The following is a 27,561-nucleotide window of genomic DNA, read 5'->3' on the forward strand; positions in this document are numbered from 1 at the left end:
TTTTGTTTAATGGTTATGCCGTATAGCGTGATGCTTGCGATTGGCGATTTCGCATATCGGCGGTCGGCGATTTTCGAAGGTCTTCTTTTAAAGGGGCGCGTGTGATGTATGCGACGCGATGAACTTCGCATCGCTCATTCGCGGTCTTGCTTTTCGCGCCCGAGTAATGCTTCGGCCTTTCTTTGCGATGCGATTTAGGCCTTGGGGAGAGAAATATAAAAACTTTAGAAAAAATATTTTTTTGGGATTTTTTGTTCAGGGTCCCCTCTTTGCTTGACGTTATTGCTAATGTTAAGTGAAGAAGGGGGGTTGTTGGTGACCACAACAAGATGATAAATAAATTGTTTATTTATTTATTATTTCTAAATAAAAGTTTAAATACTTTTTCTCTCCTAAACAAATATAATAAGATATTCCAAGTGGTTATCCCAAGAATGGGATCAATAATATTTTATTATTACTCATTATTCAAGGATAACTCAATATTTTCTTATAAATAGAAGGGCTTTCCACGCATTATTCACTTTTGCTTATTTTCATTGTTGCACTCACTGTTGTAACTCTAATTATTTTCATTGCCACACACCATATTTTTGTTGGGTTTATACATTATAGAGGAGAGAGACTCTACACAAGTTGAAGATGTTTGAGGATAGCCAAGAACCCATCCCATAGAGGGGGACTGGTAACATTTATTTGTTCTCTTCACAGGTGTTATAATAAAATTATTCTTTACATATCCAGTTTCCATTGGATGATTGGAGTTATTACTCTTCCCTTTTGTTGTTTAACTATGATTGTGGCATAGATTCGAACTTTGGCAGGTTTTGTTTCTATCAGTTGCCGCAGATCTAAAATGTTTAGCAGCCATTTATATTGTTGGCGACTCCACTGGGGAATAATTCTGATTCATAAACGTGGGTCTCCAATACAAAATTGGAAACTCCGCTGGGTTTTATAGTTCAGATCCAGAAACCTGGTTGATCTTCGGATTTCAGCTTAAGGTTTCTTATTTTTTCAATTCTCTTAATGTTTCCTAATTTTTTAACCCTAGATCTGATAAATTTCCGACTTCTGCAAGCTTTCTGGTCGTTTTCACAGGTCACAGGAACCAGCCGTGACAAAGGCGACACTTTTTTCCGAGATTTGCCGACCGAGATCCATGGAGCAGAAATCACACTTTTTGGCCCAAAAAGTGTGATATGGAGGACAGAACACACTAAACAGCCTGAAAAGTGCAATCCCTACATAGAAACAGGTAAGTACCTGTGATTTTTGGGTTTTAGGGTTTTTCTCAAATCTGTTTCTGGGTTTTGTAGAGAGTTGTCTGCTGGGTTGTTTGACCTCTGTCTCATCCCATTTAGGCCTTGATCCATTCTGATTTACTCGTCTAAGTCAAATTTAGCTTCCCTTAGGGCTTCTAGTATGCTTCCACCTTTCTAGGAGGAGTTTAGCTGAGTGAGTAGTCTGAGTTTATGCAACGCTTTCAACCACATTTTCTAGATCTATACTCTTTTGTTTCAAATCTGTTAAGATAGGTTGTTACCATCCATAGTTTCATAATTAAACTTGTTTGGTCATTTTCCTTAGGCTCCCATCAATTGCCCTAGGTGTTTCACCCATCTCCCTATATTTTTGCAGCGATCTTCCTCTCTAGTTTTTTGTTGTTGCCGCACCATTTTCCAGTAGCTTAGTGTCACTTGATCTCAGTCCCACCGAAATTTAGATATCTTGACTGTTTTAGTGTATTTCCTGTCGATTTAACCACCAAGAAGTGTAGTGTTTGCAAACCCAGTTTGGGTGGGGTTTAGTTAATTGTTTTTCTGTTATTTATTTCGGTTTATTTTCAGCAAGTTTTTTTCTTTTTTACAAACACGATCTGGGCTTAATCAATTAATACACTTGCACACACAATCACATCTTAAGTGAAGGGCACTTGGTTTACACCACCAAGCCAAGAATTAACATAATAAATTTATCCCCTGCATCGAGACAAAGATATATTGTTGATCTCCCTTCACCATTTCCATGTCACATGTGTCCTACCACCATTACGCCACCAAGGCATTTGTCTCGGAGACTATTAGGCCTTCAACCTCGGTTTCCTTTTGGGCATATTACCCCTCCCCGTTGGGTTCGAGTTCATAGCCCTCTGAGTCCCCATACCGACTCTCCTCCTGGTTCATCTAATTCCTCATCTGATTCAAGCCTCCTTCACCTCATATCACCACCATGTCTGCACCCACAGTTGGTGCAAGAACCCAACTTGGATTTGGCTCCAGTTCTATCCCGATGGTTGCATCAAGCAGAACAGTCTCAGGAATTGTTCTGGTAGCCCCCATGCTCCCCTTTATGGCTAAGTTAAGTCTACCAGATTTTAACCAGTTGATAAATGACCCCTTACACCATGATGTTGGTTGGCCCTCTATGCGTCCCATTTTCCTCAGATCGAGGAAGAAGCTCTCAAAACTACTTTGAGATATGATTTTATATATTCACAATCTGGTTATGTCTATACTGTCATTCCATACCTCCCTCGTCCTGGAAGTGCTAATGCAGCGAGGGCATATCACGCTGCCAATGGTATTGTTGGATCCCTTTCACACTCTTCGCCATATACTCAACAAAGTTATGGTTACTTGCAAGGGGGCACCAGTTACTCCAACACTTATGCCCCCCTGCTAGAAACATGTTTCCAGGACCCCAACCCGTCTAACAAATTTTTTCTCCTCCTTATGCACAGTCGAGCGCTCCAACCCCCCAGGCACTAGCTCCGCAGCCTCCCATGCATCGTCATCCCCAGAAGCCATCGCCCCCTCAGGGCCAGGTGTTTGCATAACAAAGTGCTACCAATCCCCCAAATTAGAACAAAAGGAATAAGGGGAAGGGTCACAAGGGTAACCAAGGTAATCAATGTAACCAACCTAGTGAACCCCAGGGGAACCAACCTAACACCAACAACCAGCAACATGGTGGCCAGCCCAAGTAGAACAAGGTTATTCATACAAACAATCCTTGTGAAATTTGTGGTGTACATGGCCATTATACTCATGAGTGTCCTCTTTTACCCCAGATGCGCCAAATGTGGGAAGCTCAAGTAGCTTCTAGAGGTCAACAATCACCTCAGAATCTTGCGCCACTTCAACCGACAGTGCTCACAAATCCTTTCCCTCAGCAAGGGTTTGTTGCTGCTCAACCTCATCCATGTCAAGCTTTTGTATGTTACAAGCATCATCCTTGAGTTCCTCACAGGTCAATCTCTCTGATGTTTCTGCACGCGCTTCATTCGAACCTCCTTCAATAGAATCCCAGGTCTCACCATTCGTAGATACTCCATCTGCTAGCCTGTCGTCTACCATTCAAGATGATGTGTATGTGAACCTTCTTTCTCAGGTTGATGCACCAGGTAACGCTGCCACATCATGTATTCAGTCTTCCTCCCATTCTCCCATCTTCTATTCCTATGAGTACATCATGGAAGATATGTCTACCCTTGATTACCCTTGGGATGATATTCACCACCGTGCATACTACTTTCCATAGCAGTCCCATGGCTAGTATGTTGTGGAATCAAAAGACTTCATCCACGATGAAGTCAATTAGTTTTGAAATCCCATACCTGCCCTAGATGCTTTCGAAGAAGGGAACATGGACAACATCTCTCCTACTATCAAAATCAACATTTCAGATAAACTAGTGGTCGAGGAAAACATTACCTTGGGGGAATAGTGCACCCCAAAAGAAATTGAAGCTTACACCAAGCTCTTCAAAGAATTCTGTGATGTTTTCGCCTGGTCCTATTCTGAGATTCCTGGACTCGATCCCACCATTGTTGAACACCACATCGACACATGGCCCGATGCCACTCCTGTCTGGGAGAAGTTGAGACCCATCCGCCCTTCTCAATGTGAGGCCATAAAAGCTGAAATTGACAAGCTCAAGCAGGCTGATTTCATCTATCCCATTGAGTATACCACATGGGTATTCAACGAGGTTCATTTTCTCAAGAAGAAAGGCACCATTCATATCTGCATGGACTTTTGCAACCTGAACAAATCTTGCCCTAAAGACAACTTTCCCACACCCTTTATTGACTAGATCATTGATGAGTGTGTGGGGAATGAGGTTCTATCCTTTATGGATGGATTCTCTGGATACAACCAGATCAGTATCCATCATGCCGATCAGTTAAAGACAACGTTCATTAGTCCGTGGGGAAACTTTGTATATCGGGTCATGCCATTCAGCTAAAAAAATGTTGGAGACACATTTCATCGGGCCATGTCATACTTCTTTCATGACTTGGTGCACCTTATCCTTACTTACCTTGATGATCTACCACTCGTTCGAGGTCTCGGGTGCAACATATTGATGATTTGCACATGATTTTTCTCCGATGTCGCAAGTATAACATTCGTCTTAATCCATTGAAATGTGTCTTTTGTGTTCCTATTGGCCATCTGTTAGGATTCATTGTGTTGAAATATGGTATCACTCTTGACCGCTTGAATGTTTAAGCCATTCTTGAACTACCACCTCCCCATACCTTGCACCAGTTAAAAAGCCTTCAAGGCAAAGCTAACTTCCTTTGCATATTTCGTGCTTGGCTATGTGACCACTGCACATGGGTTTCTCAGACTCCTTTGCTCCATCATTTCATTTGTTTGGGATGACCATGATCAATAGTCTTTTGATGCCCTGAAACATGCTCTCACTTCCGCACCCTTGATCAGTTGCCCCGAATTCACCAAGGACTTCATCTTATACATCTCAGCTTCTGCCCATTCGATTGTTGGGGTCCTTATTCAAGAAGATGAGGATCGGAATGAGCATGTTATCTATTATGTCATTAATAACTTAGTAGGTCCCCTGGTGAACTACTCCCACAAAGAGAAGTTCACACTGGCTATCGTGTTTTCCATCCAAAAGCTCTGTCACTATACCCTCATGCGTACCATGAGGGTCGTAAAAAACTCCAACCCCATGACTTTCCTAATGAGTTGACGGATCTTCAATGGGAAGTATGCACGTTGGATCGTCATCCTCCAGGAATTCGATCTCAATTTTGTTATGCCTAAGAGTAAGAAAGGTTTGGCCCTCACCAAACTTATTTATGAACTACTCACTGGTGCACGTGATCCGCTACTTAACGATGAGTTGTTGAATGAACACTTGTTTGTCATCACTTTCGATGATCCTTGGTACGGAGATAGTATCACATATGTGCGAACCCAAAAGTTCATTCCCCATATTACCTGTGATGATTGACCATGGATTTGATACCAGGCCCCCCGCTACCTCCTCATCGGTGACGACCTTTATCGTTGCGATGTGGATTCTATCCTCCATCGTTGTCTCATCCATCCTGAAGCAGAGCAAGTGCTAAATACCTGTTAGAGCGGTGCTTGTGGTGGTCACCTCTCTTGTATGGCCATTGTTAAGAGAGTCATGCATGTCGGTTAATTTTGGCCTTCTCTCTTCAGTGATTGCATTGAGGCAGTCAAACACTGCCCCAATTGTCAACATTTTGCCCCAAAGGCAAGAGCCTCACCAGCTCCCCTCCATCCTGTCATCACTGCTGGTCCTTTTTGTAAACGGGTCATTGACTTTATAGAGTGTCGACCACCATCTGTTAATAACCATAAGTATATTATTGTGGTGGTTGATTATTTCACCAAATGGGCTGAGACCATGCCAACGTTCAATAACATAGTGGCTACCACAACCCTTTTCTTCTTTAACCATATTATTGCTCGATTTCCGAAACAATTGGTCTCTGACCATGGCCAACATTTTGAACATGAGGTATGGTGTGAACTGTCCTCACTATTGGGCTTCCAACACCAGTATTCATCATTTTATTACCCCCAAGGTAATGGACAAGTTGAAGCAGTCAACAAGATTCTAAAGACAATGCTTCAGCGAACGGTGAATAAGCACAAGACCAATTGTCACCTTATGTTCTTCCCAACTTTGTGGGCCTATAGAACTTCTATTAAAATTGCCACCAGGTTTACTCCTTTCCAACTTGTCTTTGGCGAGGAGGTAGTCTTACCAATCAAGTGTGAGATCCCTTCCCTCCACCTAGCTGTCGAACTTCTCCCCAATGCCCAACCATTGGAACAAAGACTTGTCATGCTTGAACACACCTCTAAAGATTGCCATCTTACTTTGAAAACCATTGTAGTGGAAAAAAATTGCACCAAAGCTCAATATGACCGAAAAGTCAACCCTTGTGCCTTTCACGAAGATGATATTGTTCTAGTGTATGATCAGGCCCATGATACCTTGGGGCATGGGAAGTTTGAATCATTATGGCTAAGACCTTACATCATTCGAAAGGACTTAGGTAAGGGGGCATATCTCTTAGAGGATCTTGAAGGCCAACTCCTTTCCAATCCTCGTAATGCACTCTTCCTCAAGAAATTTCACCCATAGCATTTCCCATTGATTTACGCGTATTTAGTTTTTCATGCATTTAGGTAGGTTGCACCACTTCATTTGATGATTTGACACTTCACTAGGAAGCCATTTTTCCAAGAAATTTCACTTCGTCGCCTCTCAAAATTACATTTCGTCATAAAGTGAAACTTGTACTTTGAGGTCCACCTCCTCTTAATACTTGGCGTACCATATGTCGATTTTCATCATGAGTAACCATCATTTACTCATTTTTTCACGATCCCCATCGTGCCTAGTCTGTGTGGTAGTGTCATCGAGTCACCCTTGTTTAGAGCATCCATGATGAGTCACCCTTACATTCTTGGAGTCTATTTCATGTCACATCATATCATGTCATAGTATTCCATCCATATTTGCATATCGTTCATCCTGTGTTGCCCATTTTGGCCTCTAGTCATACTGTCCCCATCCCCTCTAGAGTTGAGTCAGTTGCTGCTAGGTCAACCATGCACTCTATGCTCTGACAAGGGTAGTCATCTGTTTGTCCCTCAGTCCCACTTTTCCCCATTATCCCTAGTTTCAGTCCATTAGTCACATTACTATTTTCCCTCATGCTTTAGTTGAGGATCCTCATTGCCTCATCTATCGCGGGCCCTATTCTGTCGACATCAGCTCATTTATTCCAGAAGAATAGCCTAGAGGGCGGTGTATCTTAGTTCCAGCTTCCATTCTTGTTCAACACCTTGGATCGAGCAGTGGGTCTCACTATTTCCCTTGGACTTGGTCATTTCATGTTCGTGATTCATACACTTGATCGTTTAGTGATGCAGCAGATTATACCAGTGATTCCCGGGCATGTGTGAGATTTTTAGACCTCATGAGGGGGTGGCCCTTCAGGTATCCCCCCACATGACCGGATGCATACCTACTATGCTACAGCCTCAAATGCAGTTTCATAGAGTTGATGGGTTTGGTTCCTACCGATCGCAGTGTTCATAGCATGCACGTCTCCTCCAGATGATCCATTCAGTTTTGCAGAGCCCTTCCTTGTTTAGCAGGGCTTCTCCGGTTGTTCTACCCTCCCTCCCACCCATTTGTTTTAGGGAAGGGGATTTGTATCTCATGGACTCAGATATTATTTAGTCCTGGATCATGTTTTTCCAGGTGCATTATGTATATGGGACACATTGTATTATTTTGGCTCTGTTACGCCAGCATGTCATGTACCATTCATCATGTACTTCATTGCTCATTTTTATATTTCTGGGCGAACCATTATTTTTGTACTTAGTTATCTCGGCAGATATGGGTATGCCTCCCCTGTCTCATTGAGGTCTAGTACCACAACATAAAAGGAGACTTGCATTACTCTCGCCCCCTCTATCGCTATCCTCTTTCAAATTCAACTTCATTGGTCTCTCTCTCTCTCTCTCTCTCTCTCTCTCTCTTTGACTCCCTTGTGTTGTCTAAGTGATTGTGTCTTTACAATGTACTTCGATCATACGTTTTTCTCCTAACACTCGTATGTTGGGGGGCAATCTATTATCACCAAAAAATTGATCATCTAGCCTAGTTTACTAGATTGATCGAAGTATACCATGTAAAGCTAATTTTACCATAGTAAAATTGCTTTCATTGTGAGAAATTACCTAATAAATCACCTTTGTTAAGTAATTTATAGTTAAACCCATGAAGAATAATTAAATAAATCACTATTTATTTGATTTTCTTCTAGGAATAATTAATTAAACCATTTTTTTATTATTATTCCTTGTCAAATTTGACCCAATCATGAAAAGTTAATAGAAAAATCATTATTTATTTTATTTTTCTCTAAGAATAATTAATTAATCACTAATTAATTATTATTCTTTGTTAAATTTGACTAAATCGCTTAGGAACATTTAAATAAATTCTTATTTGTTTATTATTCCTTCACTGATTCCTTGAGATGATAAATAAATCATTTATTTATTTATTATTTCTAAATAAAAGTTTAAATACTTTTTCTCTCCTAAACAAATATAATAAAACATTCCAAGTGGTTATTCCAAGAATGGGATCAATAATATTTTATTATTACTCATTATTTGAGGATAACTCAATATTTTATTATAAATAGAGGCGTTTTCCACTCATTATTCACTTTTGATTATTTTAATTGTTGCACTCATTGTTGTAACTCTAATTATTTTCATTGTCGCACACCATATTTTTGTTGGGTTTATACATTGTAGAGGAGAGAGACTCTACACAAGTTGAAGACGTTTGAGGATAGCCAAGAACCCATCCCATAGAGGGGGACTGGTAACATTTATCTGTTCTCTTCACAGGTGTTATAATAAAATTATTCTTTACATATCTAGTTTCCATTGGATGATTGGAGTTATTACACTTTCTTTTTGTTGTTTAACTATGATTGTAGCATAGATCTAGACTTTGGCAGGTTTTGTTCTATCAGTTGCTGTAGATATACAATGTTTAGCAGCCATTTATATTGTTGAGATTGTTTGTCATCCACAATCTTAAGTGGGTTCTTTTCGTACATATTTGAGAAGAAAACACTACAACACACTGTAATGCCATTTGGACTCAAGAATGCGCCTGTGATATTTTCTTGCGTAGTCAATGCAGCATTTAAGGAGTTCATTCATAAGTTCTTGGAAGTATACTTTAATGACTGGACAATGTTCGGATTAGTGAAGCGTCATGTAGCAAGTATGCGCTTGATGTTTGATATGTGTCGCAGATACCAAATCGCATTGAACCTGAAGAAATATATATTCTGTGTTCCCTTTGGAATCTTGTTGGGTCATGTGGTGTGCAAGTAATGGTTGATGGTGGACCGTGCCAAGATTGCGGTGATAGTGAATCTGGAGGCCCCGAGGAACGTAAAGCAGTTGCGTGCAATGCTAGGACATACATGATATTAAAGAAAACGTATCAAGGCATATGCTCAGATTACCGCGCCTATGGAGAAGCTGCTAAAGAAGGATGCAACATTTTGTTGGGATGAAGAATATTAGTGCATCTTAGATGTTTTGAAAGAAAATATGGTCACCGCACTGATATTGTTATTCCTGAATTGGAAGAAGTAATTCCATGTACAGGTTGATGCCTCTTGCATTGTGTTGGGTGCAGTGTTAACGCAAGCCGGTGAAGGAGAGATGGACCACCCTATATCCTTCGCCAGTAGGAAATTATCGAAGGCTGAGAAGAATTAATCAACAATAGAGCGTGAAGGATTGGCCATGGTATACGTGCTGGGGAAGTTCAGGTGCTATCTGTTAGGAGGGAATTTCAAGATGTACACAGATCATTATGCCTTGAAATACCTGGTCAATAAGTCTGTGTTGGTGGGGAAGATCTGTCGATGGTTATTGCTATTCTAGGAGTATGACTTCGAGGTCATTGCGAAGCCAAGGAGGTTGAATGCAAGACCTGACCATCTGTCGTGGATCGAAATAGGAGAGAAGCCCACTAATTTGGAGGAACCGTTTCCAGATGCACAGCTCTTATGGTGCGCGTAGTAGATAACCATTTTGTAGATATCATTCATTTCTTAACTACGGGGATGGCACCAAAAGCATATACAAGTTAGCAAGAAAGAGCTAGTAGTGCATGCGACAGACTTTTCAGTAATTTCAGGATATCTATATAAGATGGGTGCAGATGAGATATTGCAAAGATATGTGCTAGATTTTGAAAGAAATAACATTCGCGCTGAAGCTCATGGAGGGGATGCAGGAGGACATTATCCAGGAAAGGAAACTTCGTAAAAGATTTTGCGCATAGGGCTATGGTGGCCAACGATGCACAAGGACTCCAAAGCATATTGTAAAGCATGCGATGCATGTCAGAGAACTGGCATACCATCATGGAGGGATGAATTGCCATTACAACCTTAAGTATCGTTGCATCCATTTAAAAAATGGGTGATTGATTTTTTTGGGCCAATTCATCCCCCAGGAAAGAAGGCAGGTGCGCGCTCCATCATCACTGTGACAGAGTATCTAACCAGATGGGAAGAGGTACAGTGGGTTAAGGATTGTACAGGGGATACAACAACAAAGTTTTTGTTTTGAGCATGTCTTAACCAGATTTGGCTGCCGGAAAGTATTGATAAGCGACAGAGGTACACACCTTCTAAGCGAAATGATCAGCGCGCTGACAGAAGAATTCCAGGTCTACCATCAAAAGAGTACATCGTATCACTCACAAGCGAATGGAACTATTGAGGCCTTTAACAAGATTTTGGAGAACATGCTGACGAAGATATGCAACACGCATTGAAATGATTGGGATGTGCACGTACTTGCAGTACTATGGGCATATAGGACTACTTGCAAGAAGATGACAAGACAAACACCATTCAGATTGGTCTATGGCGTAGAAGTTGTGATGCCTATGGAATATATTGTGCCTAGTTTGCACATAGAAACTCTAACGAGTTTGGTAGATCACAAAGCCTTGGAGGAATAGCTCAAGCAGCTGATGGAGCTTGAAGAGGACCGATTCCTGGGAGGATTCCATAAGAAAGTGCAGAAGGAACGCGAGAAAGCATACCACGATCGACACATCAAGATTCGCACGTTCAAGGTAAACGATCTGGTCTTGTTATATGATAGTAAGTTCACTAAATTCTAGGTAAATTTCAGATGCATTGGTGTCAGTCCCCTAATTTGCACCCTTTTTAACCATTTTTCCCTTCCCAAATCATAACCATTTACCCTTATTTTACCTATCTTATACTTCATCATCTTGCACTAGTGCAAGAACGATGACACATTTTGCATTAACTTCATATTTCACATTTTCTAACTTAACTTAGCATTTATTAATTATTTATTGTGTGATTTCTTGCTTATAATTACTTTCGTAACTTATCGATACCTCCTATGTTATTTAATAGTTAAATTCTCACCTTGACTGCTGATCTTAGTGCATATCGGATCTCACACCAGTGCCAACACCATGAATATTGGCAACAAATCTGGATCTCTTTGATTGCCGCCTAATTTTGCACCGCCTTAGCCACGACAGCAGAACATATCTGAAGGCAGCCAAGTCCTAGTTATGACAGCAAGGCAATCTAGAGTAGCTGAGATCGGATTTAGGAGGAACGAACAACTGGAGATAGCCACGGCCTGTTCTATTAAAATGCCTAATTTTGAAGGCCGAAAGCTTATTTTGCAATCAGTTATGTAATTTGTTGTAACGATCTAAATTCTGCAATCAGCTATGTAACGAGTTAAACGATCCTTTTGGCCTTCAGCCAAGAATCTATATAAGGAGAAATGTAAATAGGACAAAATGCTTAATGGTTGATAGAGTTGTATAGAATAGAGATAGAACTAGGAAGGCGGTAACAGGCTGTCTTTTGTTATCGCCCAAATCTGGGCTGGATATGTAATCACGCATGTATTTGCCTTGATGATTTAATAAGAAAGGGAGCTTCACCTTACGTTTCATGAATCTTATTTTTTATGTTTAACAGCTGATGAATTGATGCGCTGGTTGGCTAGGGCCCAACCATAGCACGTTCTCCCTCTTTTCTGTTCTTGTAATTTATGTTTTAAACTGCCAAGTGTGATTTAATTTACAGCATCTGAATTTCTGTTTGAGTGAAAGCAGATCTACAGCGTGAAGTAGTTAAATTTCCTTTCCCTGCATCTAATTTTGAATTAGTTTTCTCCGCCTGGTTCGAGTAGGAGAAATCACCTGCACCAGTGCATGTTGGCGTGCTATTCACTTTCTGCACATTTGGTTTGGTTTTCCCCGCCTGGTTCGAGTAGGATAAATTACCTGCACTAGTGCACGTTGGTCTGCTATTCTCTTTCTGCATGTTTGGTTTGGTTTTCCCCACCTGGTTCGAGTAGAAGAAATTACCTACACTAGTGCACGTTGGTGTGCTATTCACTTTCTGCACATTTGGTTTGGTTTTCCCTACCTGGTTCGAGCAGGAGAAATTACCTGCACCAGTGCACGTTGGTGTGCTATTCACTTTCTGCACGTTTGGTTTGGTTTTCCCCACCTGGTTCAAGCAGGAGAAATTACCTACACCAGTGCACGTTGGTGTGCTATTCACTTTTTGCATGTTTTGTTTGGTTTTCCCCACCTGGTCCGAGCAGAAGAATTGTTCCTGCACCAGTGCTAGATAGTGTGATGCAGCAATCCTCTTTAGTTTACTTCTAACGGCTTTCTTGCTTTCATTAACATTTCATAACAAGATAAATTAAAAAGATTGTTTCTCTATTTCTGCACTTTGATAAACTCATAAACATTCATCTTTTTGGTATGAAATTTGGCTTCATAACACTTGCAGTAATTAAGCATTGATTTCAAGAATTAAAAGTCAAAGTGTAAGAAACTCTGATCGGGTACAAGAACCAGTTTCTTGTTACTAGATATGAGTGCTCTGTACTTGAGAAAGTTCAAGCCCTTGCACGAATAAAAGCACTTTTAGTACTAAAATCATTTTACACCCTCTGCATAAATCTTTGTTCTTGCACTAGTGCAAGCAGACTGCACTAGTGGAAGATCGATTCTTGCGAGAAGGACATCTTTACATAAGCAGGTTTGAAGGGCCCATCTGTTGAAGACTGCTAAAGTTTCTTTGCTAAAGAAAACACACTCTCAGTAGTTAATCAATAGTCATCTAGAGTAATTTCCCCTTTTATTTCTAAATCTCTTTTGCAAGTACATTTCTTCTTGTTCCAGCCTTATATTATTTTGATGGTTCAAGTTGCCTTTTTCTCTATAGTTTGATTCTGCAATTTTTCCTTTAAAGAAATTTGGAGTTGATATTACAAACATTCATACCATCTCTGGCATTGCCTGTACTTCGTCTCTAAGTTTACAAATACCATGGGTTGACAATTTAAGTGTTGAGGAGTTTACTTAAGTGTAATTCCTGCACCCAACATTTTGGCACCATTGTCGGGGAGGCGATTTGATTTGGTAAGAATTTTCTGATTGTACAATAGAGGTAATTTTTCTTTCAGTATTGTTTGGGAAAGATTTTTCTTTTGAAGGAATTTTACTGGCGTTAGTTGATTTCTGAGAGAATTTTTTATTAGAAATTACTTGTTGTTTTCCTTTCTTTTTCTAAAATGAATGCCTAGGAAAGGTAAGGGTTCAAAGCCCACTAAGGGCCAAAAGAATTTTGAAAACATTTCTCATATTGGGTCTCCTTCTGTGAGCAAGAAGCCCAATCAAACCCATCATGCAAGAACAATCCACCTGGATTCTGGTGACAACAACTCAGGTGTGGTTCAACCTGTCGAGAGTAAGAAAGAGACAATGGCAGATCATGAAGATTATGTGGAAGGGTCTGGAGAAAACCAGGACCAGGTAAGTGGAGAACAATCCACTTTTGTGTTTCCAATTTTGGATCCTGATACTATGGCATAGATGAAGAATATTCCATCATCAGCGCTCCTCCATTTCCATGGTAAAGTTCATGAAGACCCTGACTCTTTTCTATTCGAGTTTGATATTTTGTGTAGAAGTTATAATTATTCAACCAATGCTCAAAAGTTAAGATTATTTCCTGCTACTCTCAAGGACTCAGCCCTACGCTAGTTCATGGGGCTAAGAGGAAACTCTATAACCTCTTGGGAATAGATGAAGAGAGTTTTTTTGTCTAAATATCAGGAATATTGCAAAACTCGGGACATGCAAGATGAAATTTTTACAATCATACAGGATGATGATGAAACTCTTGAAGATTACTTAGAAAGATTTCTGTATATTCTACAAAGGTCGAAACTTAAGCTTGATTCCAGCACTATTAGAACCTTGTTCTTAAGAGGACTTACTGATAATGCTAGAAATAATCTAAATCTACTAGGACAAGGTGATATCTCTCAGCAAACTTTTGATCAAATTTGTGAATTATGTAGGAAATTTTCAAGAAATCAGTATAGATCTGGTAGAGGAACTCGAAATAGAAATAGAAAAACTGAATCTACTGATGCTATGATTATTGGACTAGAAAATAAAATGGAAAACATGAAAATTGATATAATGAATGCTGTTTCTAAACAGTTGGACTCTTTAAAATTTCAGCAAAAACTTATAAAGGAACAAGAGTCACTATGTATTTTCTGTCCTAAATGTAGAGATAAGCATCCGCCTAAAGAGTGTCCTCTTAATTTAAAAGAAACTAATAAGTGTGTTATTTGTGCAAAAGACCATATCACAAAAAATGTCCCTCTATACCAGGACTTAAAGTCGTGTTTACAGGGGGACAGCCTGAAGCTGAATACTTGGATGCTACGGGACGAAGAAGAAATTGGCCTTAGGTAGGTGGAGGAATGGCTCCTGAATTTTCTCCACACTATTTTGGTTATAATTCACATGCATATTCTTATCCTAACACTAATCAACAGTGGTAGTATGGAAATCAATATCAACATGGGAAACCTTCTCAATCATGGTAGCAAGGTTGGAGAGGGCCAATTCATTCCCCATATTCCTACCAAACACCTATGCAGTCATATCCTAATACACAAAATTTAATGCCGCAACTTCCGAGTCAGTCTAATCCACCATTTCCTTTACCTCCACCCTTTCGATCTCTTCAATTTCCTACTCAACCTATGCCTAATCCTAACAATAATAAAGCAGTGTAAATGATTTATGTAACAAACCCACCTTTACCATTTGAGTACCAGTCTATTCCAGTTGGGGTTCATGATATCCAGTTAATATCGGGAAGGACTGTAACATCAGAAAATCAAAGCTGAACCACAGTGATTGTTGAAGAGAAAGGAGAAGAGGAAACTCCTAACCATTCTCCAAAAGCAGTCACCAAGCAACCCTTACCCTCTGGATCCTTGCCACCTTCTTCCAACTAGCCTCCCTTCCTAGAGAGGCTAGTGATGGAAAGAAGTGCACCTATTTTTGAGACTAGCTTGGCATCAGAGCTTCAGAATCTTTTCATTAAGATACCTTTGCTTCAAGCCATCAAAGAGATCCCTATTTGCACTAAGATTATTAAGGAACTCTGTCTCAAGAAACCCGGAAGGAAGAAATTGGAACCCCAAACCATTCAATTTGTTAGTAGGGCAACAGAGTTGATGACAAGATGTGTATCTATGGAAAAATACACTCATCCTGGAAACCATGTTGTCTCAGTTAAGATTAGTAATGTCCTTGTCTCTAATGTTCTTATAGACCTAGGGGCAACCATTAATGTCATGACTAAGTAAACCATGGATCAAATTCGGTTAACCCATCTTCGCCCTACTCCCATTGTGCTTGAATTAGCAGATAGATCTAAAATTAAGCCAGAAGGAGTATTGGATGATGTGATCATCTCATTGGATTCTTGGGAATATCTTATTGATTTCATTTTGCTTCAGCCAAAGAACCCAGTAGGCAGACATCCTTTGATCTTGGGTCGACCATGGCTTGCTACGGCCGATGCATATATAGGATGTCTTTTTGGTGATATGTATATTTCACATGGAGACTCTAGGAAGAAAGTTACCTTATATCCCCCTACCAGATCCATTCAAAACCTTTGAAATACTTTGTGTTTGGATCAAAGTAGTGATGACGAGACTCAACCCATCTCCCTTATCCATCATTATACTAGGTCTTCACAAGAAGATGAGATTCAAGACTTCCTGAATAATCTAGACACTATGCCTAATTTTGAGCCATTGAGCCAAATTTTCAGCCTAGATTTTCAAGATGATCATGATCCCCATTCTTTTGTACCACTGCATTTGACCACTCCCTTGAGTACTCCCGAGCCTGATACTACTCTTGTTGAGATTAGCCCTGGTAAATCCTTGTATATTAGTTCAGATTTGGACTCATCTCAGTGAGAGCAGCTTGTGAATTTGTTGCGAAACCATCTTAGTGCCTTTGCATGGGGTTATGAAGATATGAAGGGCATCCCTCTTGAAACTTTCACACATCATATCTATATTTAGGAAGGAACCTGACCTGTCTGACAACCCCAAAGGTGAATGAATCCAACTCTAAGAGATATTGTGAAAGAAGAAGTACAGAAACTCTTGGATGCCAGTTTTATCTATCCTATTTCTGGCAGTCAGTGGGTCTCTCCATTAGTGCTAGTACCTAAGAAATATGGAAGATGGCGTATTTGTATTGATTATCGAGAATTAAACAAAGCCACTCTCAAATATTATTTCCCTCTCCCATTCATTGACCATGTGCTTGATACCCTTGCAGGAAAGAAATACTTTTCTTTTTTGGATGGCTTGAGTGGCTATAAACAGATACAGATTGCACCCAAAGATTAGGATAAGAGTACTTTTACATGTACATGGGGTAAATTTTCTTATAGAGTGCTTCCCTTTGGCCTATGTAATGCCCCGACTACCTTTCAAAGGGCACTCTCAGCTATTTTTGCTGATCTGGAATTTGTGGAAATTTATATGGATGTCTTTTTTGTATTTGGTGATTCTTTTCAGAAAGCTCTTGAAAACTTGGAAAAAGTACTTCTTTGTTGTAAGGAAGCTCATCTCACTTTGAGCAACAAGAAATGTAGATTTATGCACAAAGCGGGAGTGGTACATGGCCTTTTGATTTCTAGTAAAGGTATCCAGGTTGATCCAGCAAAGATTGAAATCATTCTGCATCTTCCTGCACCCAAAACTCAAAGGGAAGTAAGAGGTTTTTTAGGACATGCTGGTTACTATAGAAGATTCATTGAAATTTTTTCTAATATAGCTGCTCCTCTTTTCCAACTTCTAGCTAAGGATAGTGAATTTTCTTGGACTATAGCTTGCCACCAGTCTTTCGAAACATTGAAGGAAAAGTTAGTACAGGCACCAGTTCTAAGAGGTCCTAACTGGTCTCTGCCTTTTCATATTTTCTCTGATGCTTCAGATTTGGCTATTGGCACAGCTTTAGGACAAGAGGAAAATAAGCAATCCTATGCTATTTATTATATTAGTAAAAATCTATCTTCTGCTAAATTAAATTATACAGTTACAAAGAAAGAGTTTTTAGCTGTGATTTTTGCAATTAATAAGTTCAGACACTATATTACAGGATATGAAGAATTTGTACATATTGATCATTCCGCAACTAAATATTTGATGAAAAAACCATTAACTAGTGGTAGAGTGACTAGGTGGTTACTATTGTTACAGGAATTTAATATTACTATTGTTGATAGACTAGGAAAATCTAATGTTGTAGCAGATTTTCTTTCTAGATTAGATAATCCTAGTGAAACAACTCCTGTTAATGATGATTTTCTAGATGAACATCCTTTTTCTATGTCAACAGATACTTTGTGGTTTTCTAACATTGCTAATTATTTGGTTACTGGGAAAACACCACCCCACTTGTTTGCTCGTGAAAAGTGGAATATTATTCAGAAAAGTGTTGCATACTCCTAGATTCAAGGAGATCTCTTTTACACAGGCCCATATTTGATTATTCGTAGGTGTGTAAGAGAGGAGGAAATGTTTGAAATTTTGAAATTTGCTCATGATGAACCTTGTGGAGGCCACTTCACTGATAATCGGATTGCATATAAAGTATTACACGCTCGTTACTATTGGCCTTCCTTGTTTAAGGATGCCAGACAGTATGTCAAGCACTTTGATAGCTGTCAACAAATGGGCCAACCTAATCAAACCAATGAAATGCCTTTATGTCCTCAAGTTATGAATGAGTCGTTTGAAAAATGGGCTATTGATTTTATAGGGGCAATAAATCCTACATCATTAAGTAAAAAGCATATTTTGGTTTGTACAGATTTTGTTACAAAATGGGTAGAAGCTAAAGTTGTTTCTTTTGTGACAGAAAAAAGTTGTTGTTGATTTTCTTTTTACTGAAATATTTACTAGATTTTCTGTGCCCAGAGAAAATGTTTTTGACAATGGTCCGTAGTTTATTTCTAATCTGGTCCAGGGTGTAATGAAGCAATACAAGATCTAGCACAGAAAGTCCACACCATATCACCCGCAAGCAAATAGCTAGGTGGAGTCTACAAACAAAGTGATCGAATCCATTCTTACCAAGACAATTAATATGCATCGAAAAGACTGGGTTGAAAGATTAATAGAAGCTTTGTGGGCATACAGAACCACTTGGAGAAATAGCACGAGGCATACACCATATGAGCTGGTATATGGAAAACAGGTTCTATTACCAATTGAATTCCAGATCAAAACTTTTAGGACTGCAGTTCAGTTAGGACTAGATCTCTTTGAGGCACAGCAACAATGTCTTCTCCAATTAAATGAGTTAGATGAGTTTTAAAGAGATGTTGTTCAACAGAACATATTGATTCAGCAGCAACGTAAGAAATGGCATGACAAGTTTATTCAGAAAAAGCAGTTCCAACCAGGTGATTGGGTGCTCCTTTATGATTCTAGATTTAAAATTTTTAAAGGGAAATTCCATACACGTTGGATGGGACCTTATGAAGTGATCCGAGTATTCGAGAATGGAGCAGTTGAAGTTAAAACTATTGATGGACAAGATTCAGTATTCTTGGTAAATGGGCATAGGCTAAAGAAGTACTTTCAGCCACTTACCAAGAAAGATTTTACACAAGAAGTCCAACAACAATTTGGGACGGTAGTGGAGAATGGTAATACCAACCTTTTGGAAACATGAATTATTCTTCTTCCCAAAAATAAAAATAAAAAATATATATAAAAATAGAAAAAAGTAAAGAAAAAATTATTTTCCTGTAATTATGAAAATCAGTTTGCTGACATGATTATAGAAGGATCAACCTGAAAACTAGCTTACTGGCAGGAAGATCAAAAATTTCTAATAAAAAGAAAATGTTGCTTGATCTTTAGATGTGCTAAGCTACCACCAAGTAGAAGCAGGTTCAGCAGAACCAACCTTTATAGAGATGGGGTAATTAGCATGGATATTTTTTATTCAAGTAACGCTTAATTTTTGCTGCCGTTATTTTTCTTGCACCAGTGTAGGTAGACTTTCTAGAAAATTTTCTACCTTTCTTCATATTCCACTTTTGTAATACTCCCTTTGTTTTCTTCTTTGATCCAAGAATATTGACCTTCCCATATTCTTCTAAATTTACCATGTCCGCTTCGAAGAAATCCCACTTTAACCTTGAATTTTTTTTCCTATCCCACTTCTCTTTATTCCCTCTTTTGGTACTTTCCTGGAATACCTATAATAGAATTCCTTCCCATTCTAAAAATTCCCCTTTCCCACTTCTTTATTCCCTCATGAACTTATTGCAGGATCTTGCATACAAAGAGAAAAAGGATGTGCTTTGAAACATCAGAAAGGGTGAATCAAATTTCAGCATAAAGTTGAGGAAATCATGTGAAAATTCAGCCTATATTTTAATTCTTTGTCTTAATATTATGTTTGCACTAGTGCAAGCATGTTGTCCTATGTGATACGATAAGCAAGGTACCAGCAGAACGATATGATTTAAGCGGTGCAAGATCAGTACGAGCATGCATCTCGTCAGCAGCATAGTACAAGTTATCATATGGCATAAGAAAGTGGTCATTATGGAAAGTTATATGAAGTATTTTCATTTCATCGACAAGTATTTATGCTATTATACTACCTAGGAGGAAATTAATTAAAAGTACAAAGTTTTTTAAGTAGAAATCATGATCTTTTTTAATGAATGCTAAGTTTCTTTTTTAATTATGAAGAAATGTAAAAATGTGTTAATCGTTGCTTGCATGTAATCTACCCTGCTCCACCATGATCTTAAACGTCTTTCACTCATAATTCCCCGCTCCTCCATTTATCCTAAACGTCCCTTCACCATAATTATTATTGCACTTAACCGTTAAACTGCCGCCGCACTTACCAATTAGGCATGACCAGAAATGATGAGTATCTACGGCGAATGCATCAGAGATACGATGGATTATGGTTAGATTTTCATTTATGAAGGCCAATTTCCCGGTATTGCATGCAAAGTCTAAGAGCTCGACTGTTCATAGTCGATAGCAGCAATGCCACTTGTCTGAAATGAACCCCTGTCTCTCAGCAAAATTGAGCAAATTTCCGAATATCGCAACAATCTTGCACTGTTGTGAGAGTCATGATTTCTACAGTTCCTGTAGAAGTTTGACGGGTATGACAGAGAAGTCACCCTACGATTTGCAAGAAGTTTTAAGAACAGCCAAGTGAGAATTGGGCCGCTCAAATTTAAAGTCACGAAGAAATTTGTAGCAGTAGCAACGAGCTTGGAGAACATGAGACAACAATGGTTCAAGAACCAGAAGCTGGAAAGCAAATTCTAGCAGTGTTTCGTCGAGGATAAAAATATAGAAGTGAACTAGAAACTCGGAGTCCCACGCAAAGCCCTGTTGGGTCAGTGGTAGGACCTCCTGTTTATTTTGCAGAAATTCGTGACCTACGAAGGGAGATACAACCGCACCCTAGTGTATCATTTTAGAATGTTGCAACATTTTGAAGCAGGCTGTCACATTCATTGGAGGATGAACTTCCCCTACTTTTTTCTCAAAAGCTTGGAGAAAATGGCTAGAAGCATACAGGATGGAAGGGAGGACCAGGTCGATACAACGTTATACCATCACAGCCTGATCAAAATATTGGTCCTAAAACATCTGGAGAGGAAAGGTATGTCATGGGAAGAGTTTTTGGAACGGCTGCATGAAGAGTCAGCCGAGGAAAAGAAGATAGAGGTCCCCGCTAGCACAAGCAAAGGCCCGAGCAAAAGTGAAAAGAGAAGTCCTTCTCGCACTAGTGCGAAAAGGAAGCGGTCAGAGAAATCGACAGAAGAGAAGGCCTCATCTTCCACTAAGGAAATAGCTAGTGCACCCGCTGAAGAAACCCCTTCTACATAGGCACAGGCCTCTGAGCACGACAATCTGTCGGTCCTTGCAGATGCGATGAAGATTGCAGAAGTCGGGGATGATACTCTGCTGGCTGATTTTATCAAAAGGCCCCATAAGAAGTGTAAAATATCTGATGCAGGTGAAGAACCATAGCCCCCACAGGGTGTGGAACCCCATCTTGCACCAGTACAAGAAGAATCACCAGCCCAAGAGGAAGAACTAGAAATAGAAGGAGGAGTTGAAGAAAAAGAAGACACAGGAGAAGAAAAACTGGATGAAGAGGAACTAGAAGAAGAGATAGGAGGAGAGGAACTAGATGACGAAGAAAAAGAAGAAGAAGAAGTAGAGAAAGAAGAACCCGAAGGAGAAAAGGTGGAACCTGAAAAAGAAGAGACAGAACCCACAGAATAAGAAGAACCGGAAGAAGAATAATCGAAGGAAGAAGAACCAGAGGAAGAAGAACCATAGGAGGAAGAGCCGGAAGAAGAGGGACCACAGGGAGAAGAATTCCCCGATGTGACCATGGTAGATATGGAAGTCCCTGAGAAAGCTACAAACCCTGCTGAGATAGAGGGAGGAAAAGAATTGGTGACTCCTACTACTCGGATAATTGAGTTAGAGCTCCAAGTGAAAAACTTGGAGCAACTTGTGGCTGAAGCACAGGAGGAGAAAGAACAAAGCAGAGGAGAATTGATGGCAGAGCTCAAACAAAAGAAAAGCAAGGTCAGAGTTTGGAAATATCGGGCTGGACATTGTTTCAAGCGGTTGAAAAAGGTAGCAAAGAAGTTAAGGCACATCGAGAAGAAGAAGGCTAAAATAGTGTAGCCAGAGGACAACGTGCCAGAGTAGGATTGAGTTGGAGTGCTCAAATTTTGAAGTTTTTTACAGAGGTAAAGAGTTGTGTGAGGACACACAACAGTTTAGGGATGGGAGGATATTAGTCCCCTAATTTTCACCCTTTTTGACCATTTTTCCCTTCCCAAATCATAACCATTTACCCCTGTTTTACCTATCTTATACACCCTCATCTTGCACTAGTGCAAGAATGATGACGCATTTTGCATTAACTTCATATTTCACATTTCTAACTTAACTTAGCATTTATTAATTATTTATTACGTGATTTCTTGCTTATAATTACTTTTGTAACTTATCGATACCTCCTATGTTATTGAATAGTTAAATGCTCACCTTGACCACTGATCTTAGTGCAGATCGGATCTTGCACCACTGCCAGCACCGTGAATCTTGGCAGCAAATCCGGATCTCTTTGATTGTCGCCTAATTTTGCACCACCTTAGCCATGAAAACAGAACATATCTGAAGGCAGCCGAGTCCCAGTTATGACAGTAAGGCAATCTAGAGTAGTTGAGATCGGATTTAGGAGGAACGAACAACTGGAGATAGCCATGGCCTGTTATGTTAAAATGCCTAATTTTGAAGGCCGAAAGCTTATTTTGCAATCGGTTATGTAATTTGTTGTAACGATCTAAATTCTGCAATCGGCTATGTAACGAGTTAAACGATCCTTTTGGCCTTCAGCCAAGAATCTATATAAGGAGAAATGTAAATAGGATGAAATGCTTAATGGTTGATAGAGTTGTATAGAACAGAGATAGAACCAGGAAGGCGGTAATAGGCCTATCTTTTGTTATCGCCTGAATCTGGGCTGGATATGTAATCACACATGTTAGAAAATTATATATTACGGAGCAATGGAACACATAAAATATTGCAGAGATATAAACACAGAAAACACATAAAACAAGAGAGACATAGATATACGTGGTTCACCCAGTTTGGGCTACGTCCACCCCGAACAACCATTCCTTCCTTTCTATTATCCAGCAAAATGAAGAGACACAATCTACAGCAGATCCACTGTAATATCCTTTGTTTTCTCTCAGAGTCTCACATCACTACTTCTCGCTCGGAGAATACACATATATTGCATAGACACAATACAATTCCCTCATACAAAGAGAGGGGTTGCCTTCTAGGGCAAAAAACCATAAGCTAAACATAAGTTCTACCGTCAGATCATCTGCCTAATGAACAGCCCAGATTGATTAGAAATTACTATACTTTTACAAGGCAATTTTACATCTGTTTTTAGCTTCAAGGGTGCTGCCCCCGAAACCCCCCGCCAGGGGGGGCTCCCCAAAGGTCGCAGCCACCCCCCCTGGACCCCCCCTATAGCGAATATTTTACGGGCGGCAATGTTTTGAACTGGGGTCTAATGTGGTGATACCTTTGAATACAAAAGATAATCAGGCTCCACATCCAACACATGCATGTATTTGCCTTGATGATTTAATAAGAAATGGAGCTCTGCCTTACGTTTCATGAATCTTATTTTTAATGTTTAACAGTTGATGAATTGATACAATACTGAGTAGTATTTCCATTTGAAATGGAAATGCACCGGTTGGCTAGGGCCCAGCCAACCCAGCATGTTCTCCCTCTTTTCTGTTCTTTTCATTTATGTTTTAAACTGCCAAGTGTGATTTAATTTACAGCATCTAAATTTTTGTTTGAGTGAAAGCAGATTTGCAGTGTGAAGTAGTTAAATTTCCTTTCCCTGCATCTGATTTTGAATTGGTTTTCTCCACCTGGTTTGAGCAGGAGAAATTACCTGCACTAGTGCACGTTGGTGTTCTGTTCACTTTCTGCACGTTTGGTTTCGTTTTCCCCACCTGGTTCGAGCAGGAGAAATTACCTGCACCAGTGCATGTTGGTGTGCTATTCACTTTTTGCATGTTTGGTTTGGTTTTCCCCGCCTGGTTCGAGCAGGAGAAATTACCTACACCAGTGCACGTTGGTGTGCTATTCACTTTCTGCATGTTTGGTTTGGTTTTCCCTGCTTGGTTCGAGCAGGAAAAATAACCTGCACCAGTGCACATTGGTGTGCTATTCACTTTCTGCACGTTTGGTTTGGTTTTCCCCGCCTGGTTCGAGCAGGAGAAATTACCTGCACCAGTGCACGTTGGTGTGTTATTCACTTTCTGCATGTTTTGTTTGGTTTTCCCCACCTGGTCCGAGCAGAAGAACTGTTCCTGCACCAGTGCTAGATAGTGTGATGCAACAAGCCTCTTTAGTTTACTTCTAACAGCTTTCTTGCTTTCATTAACATTTCATAACAGGATAAATTAAAAAGATTGTTTCTCTATTTCTGCACTTTGATAAACTCAGAAACATTCATCTTTTTGGTATGCAATTTGGCTTCATAACACTTGCAGTAATTAAGCATTGATTTCAATAATTAAAACTTAAAGTGTAAGAAACTCTGATCGGGTACAAGAACCAGTTTCTTATTACTAGATCTGAGTGCTCTGAACTTGAGAAAGTTCAAGCCCTTGCACGAAGAAAAGCACTTTTAGTACAGACATCATTTTACACCCTCTACATAAATCGCTGTTCATGCACTAGTGTGAGAAAACTGCACTAGTGCAAGATCAATTCTTGCGAGAAGGACATATTTACATAAGCAGGTTTGAAGGGCCCATCTATTGAAGACTGCTAAAGTGTCTTTGCTAAAGAAAACACTCTCTCAGTAGTTAATCAATAGTCAGCTAGAGTAATTGCCCCTTTTATTTTTGAATCTCTTTTGCAAGTACATTTCTTTTTGTTCCAGCCTTAGATTATTTTGATGGTTCAAGTTGCCTTTTTAGCTATAGTTTGATTTTGCAATTTTTCCTTTAAAGAAATTAGGAGTTGATATTAGAAACATTCATACCATCTCTAGCATTGCTTGTGCTTCGTCTCTAAGTTTACGAATACCCCAGGTTGACAATTTAAGTGTTGAGGAGTTTACTTAAGTGTAATTCCTACACCCAATAATTGGTTGGGGCCATATATTATCCAATACATTACAAGTGGAGGTGCAGTTCAACTCGCGAAGCTAGATGGAGAACCTTTTCTGAGAAGAGTGAATGGAAGTTGATTAAAGTTGTATACATGAGATCCTGCGCAATGAATATAGGGCGGCAAGACAGTCTTATTGCTCCAGGCAATTGCAAGGGAGAGTGGGACTATAAACTACACTACTAGGGTCAAAGGACTACGCAGCAGGCGGGCTGTGCGGAAAGTGGTGAAGTTGCAATATATGAAGCTGCACATAGGAAGCTACACTATGGAGGGTGGTGTCGTGCAACACAACAGAAAAGTGACCGTTGAAGTCATTGTTCATGACTTGACAACCAGTTAAGAGGAGCGGGCTGGTGGCATTTAAGGCAAAAATATTTGAGGATCTGCCACCAAGCCAGCATTAATTGTCAGAATTTGGGGGAAATGATTGGATTTGAATTCAAAAACACCTATAAATTACATGTGCCAGTCCAACAGAGAACACTTTGCACACTTGGAGTTTTTGCTGAAATTTGTTGTCTGTTGCTTATGAGCCGAGCATTTTGGGAGGAATTCTTCATCTACATAGACTTTTCCCTGGAAGCCTGTGAGCTATTTATGGAGAGGATGACTGTCACAAACCCCACTGGGGCTTTGAGTTTAGAAGTAGTTGTATCTGATGCCCCAGGACCTGAAGCATCCAATATTGAAGCTATGCCTGCGGTGCCCATGGTGCCGAGGTCATCAAGGCCAAAATAATCCATGTCGAAAGAAAAGTAACTTGCTGGGAAGGAGAAGCAGAAAAAGCCAGTGCAGATATGCACTTCCCCAAGGAAGCATACTGCAACACCAACCCTAAAGAAAGATAAACAAACAACAAAAGCTAAGTAGAAGGTTGTAGACCTGGAGGCGAAAGAAGGCCAAGGAATGGAGGATATCGATGTTGAAGGCGCAAAACCCATAACAAAGCTTCCTGGGTATATCCCTTCAAGAAAGGGGAAGGAAAATATCACCAAAGACCCTGACTCGGAGAAATTCACCATCTCCACACCCCTACTACCCAAGCAGGTGCCTTTTGAAGGTCTGTGGCTCACGCGAATCCCATTATTAAAGATGGAGGACTGGGACCTAACAGATCACACTAAGTTCCCACACTTAGTAAGAGACAACTTCATGAAACAAGTGTATTATCAAGACATGGGTGTGACAATGCTGAAAATGGAGGAATGGGTCCGCGGTGTTGAGCAATCTAGGTTTCTCAACTTGCTTTGGGTGCCACATTACCACTGCACCCCCATTAACACAATTTTCATACACCAACTGCTCACTCTGGTGCATGATGGGTGTTTATGGCTAGGAGGGCCTATACCCATCACAGATATGCTTATTCATAGGATTACACACCTATCGCATGAAGGTTTGAACCAAGCCAAGGATTTTGGCAGAAAGACAAGGGAGAAGGAGCTTGTGGAGTGAATGGAGCAAATGAAGAAGGATTATGAACTGGCAATTCGCGCAGGTATTCCACTTTGTCTATCTCGGACCCCGTAGTTCAATTGGCTGTGTAGATATTGGCTAGGAAGGTAATGAGGAAGTGTCACGCGGATGAAGTTCCGACACCCATAATGTCCCTAGTTGCTCAGTGCGCGAAGGGCGTCTTGTTCAACTAGTCCAGATATCTGTGCCAGGAATTCCTTGTGAATTGCGGCGAGGCCTAGGATGAAACCAAGTCGTTTCATTATGATTGGTTGTTTCTCTCCATTGTATTGGTTACATGGGAACTGCTGGAGGATAGCCAGTTTCCTCCACTGGAAGAAGGATTATCAAAGGTAACGTAGTTCACCTCTTTGTGGGCTACAAAGAACCCCGCGTGAATCACGAAAACTAAAATCTTTTTTGTCCCGATGGAATCGAGTCTTCGCATGGAGATTAACCAATACCCAAGGTTGTCGCCAACCTTGTACACACGGTTGTCAACCTATGCAACCTTCAAGGCTGACTTTCACAGAGTATATATGTTATGAAACCAGCTCACAAAAAGATAGAAAAGATAGATCAATGCCTTAGAATTCAGCCTCTTCTAGGGGGCAACCTCCTTTTCATTACACAAATGAAAAATTCTTGGATGATACAATTGACTAAACCTCCCTTCTATATATAGGAGTTTAAGGGGTCACAATATAATCAATCCGACATAACAGTAATAACATAAGGGAACAACAATAATAATAGTGTGTTTCTATGGGGCACACTAATAACAATATGGGGAAAATAGGGGGTTTTTGGCAATATTGTTTGAACTGGGAGCTTGTCACCTATAACCTTCTTTAAACATGAAACATGGAGCACTTGGGATGCTACAGGAAGCTCCAGTTTGTATGCCATAGTACCAATCATTTGCAACACCTTGTACAGACCATAATACTTTGGTGATAATTTTTTATCCTTCTTAGCTTGCTTGAGGGACATTTGTTTATATGGTTGTAGCCGAAGGAATACCTAGTCA

Source organism: Pinus tabuliformis, chromosome J (assembly GCF_031772625.1).
Source record: "Pinus tabuliformis cultivar Carrire ecotype Pingquan chromosome J, CPIR1, whole genome shotgun sequence".
Classification (NCBI taxonomy): domain Eukaryota; kingdom Viridiplantae; phylum Streptophyta; class Pinopsida; order Pinales; family Pinaceae; genus Pinus; species Pinus tabuliformis.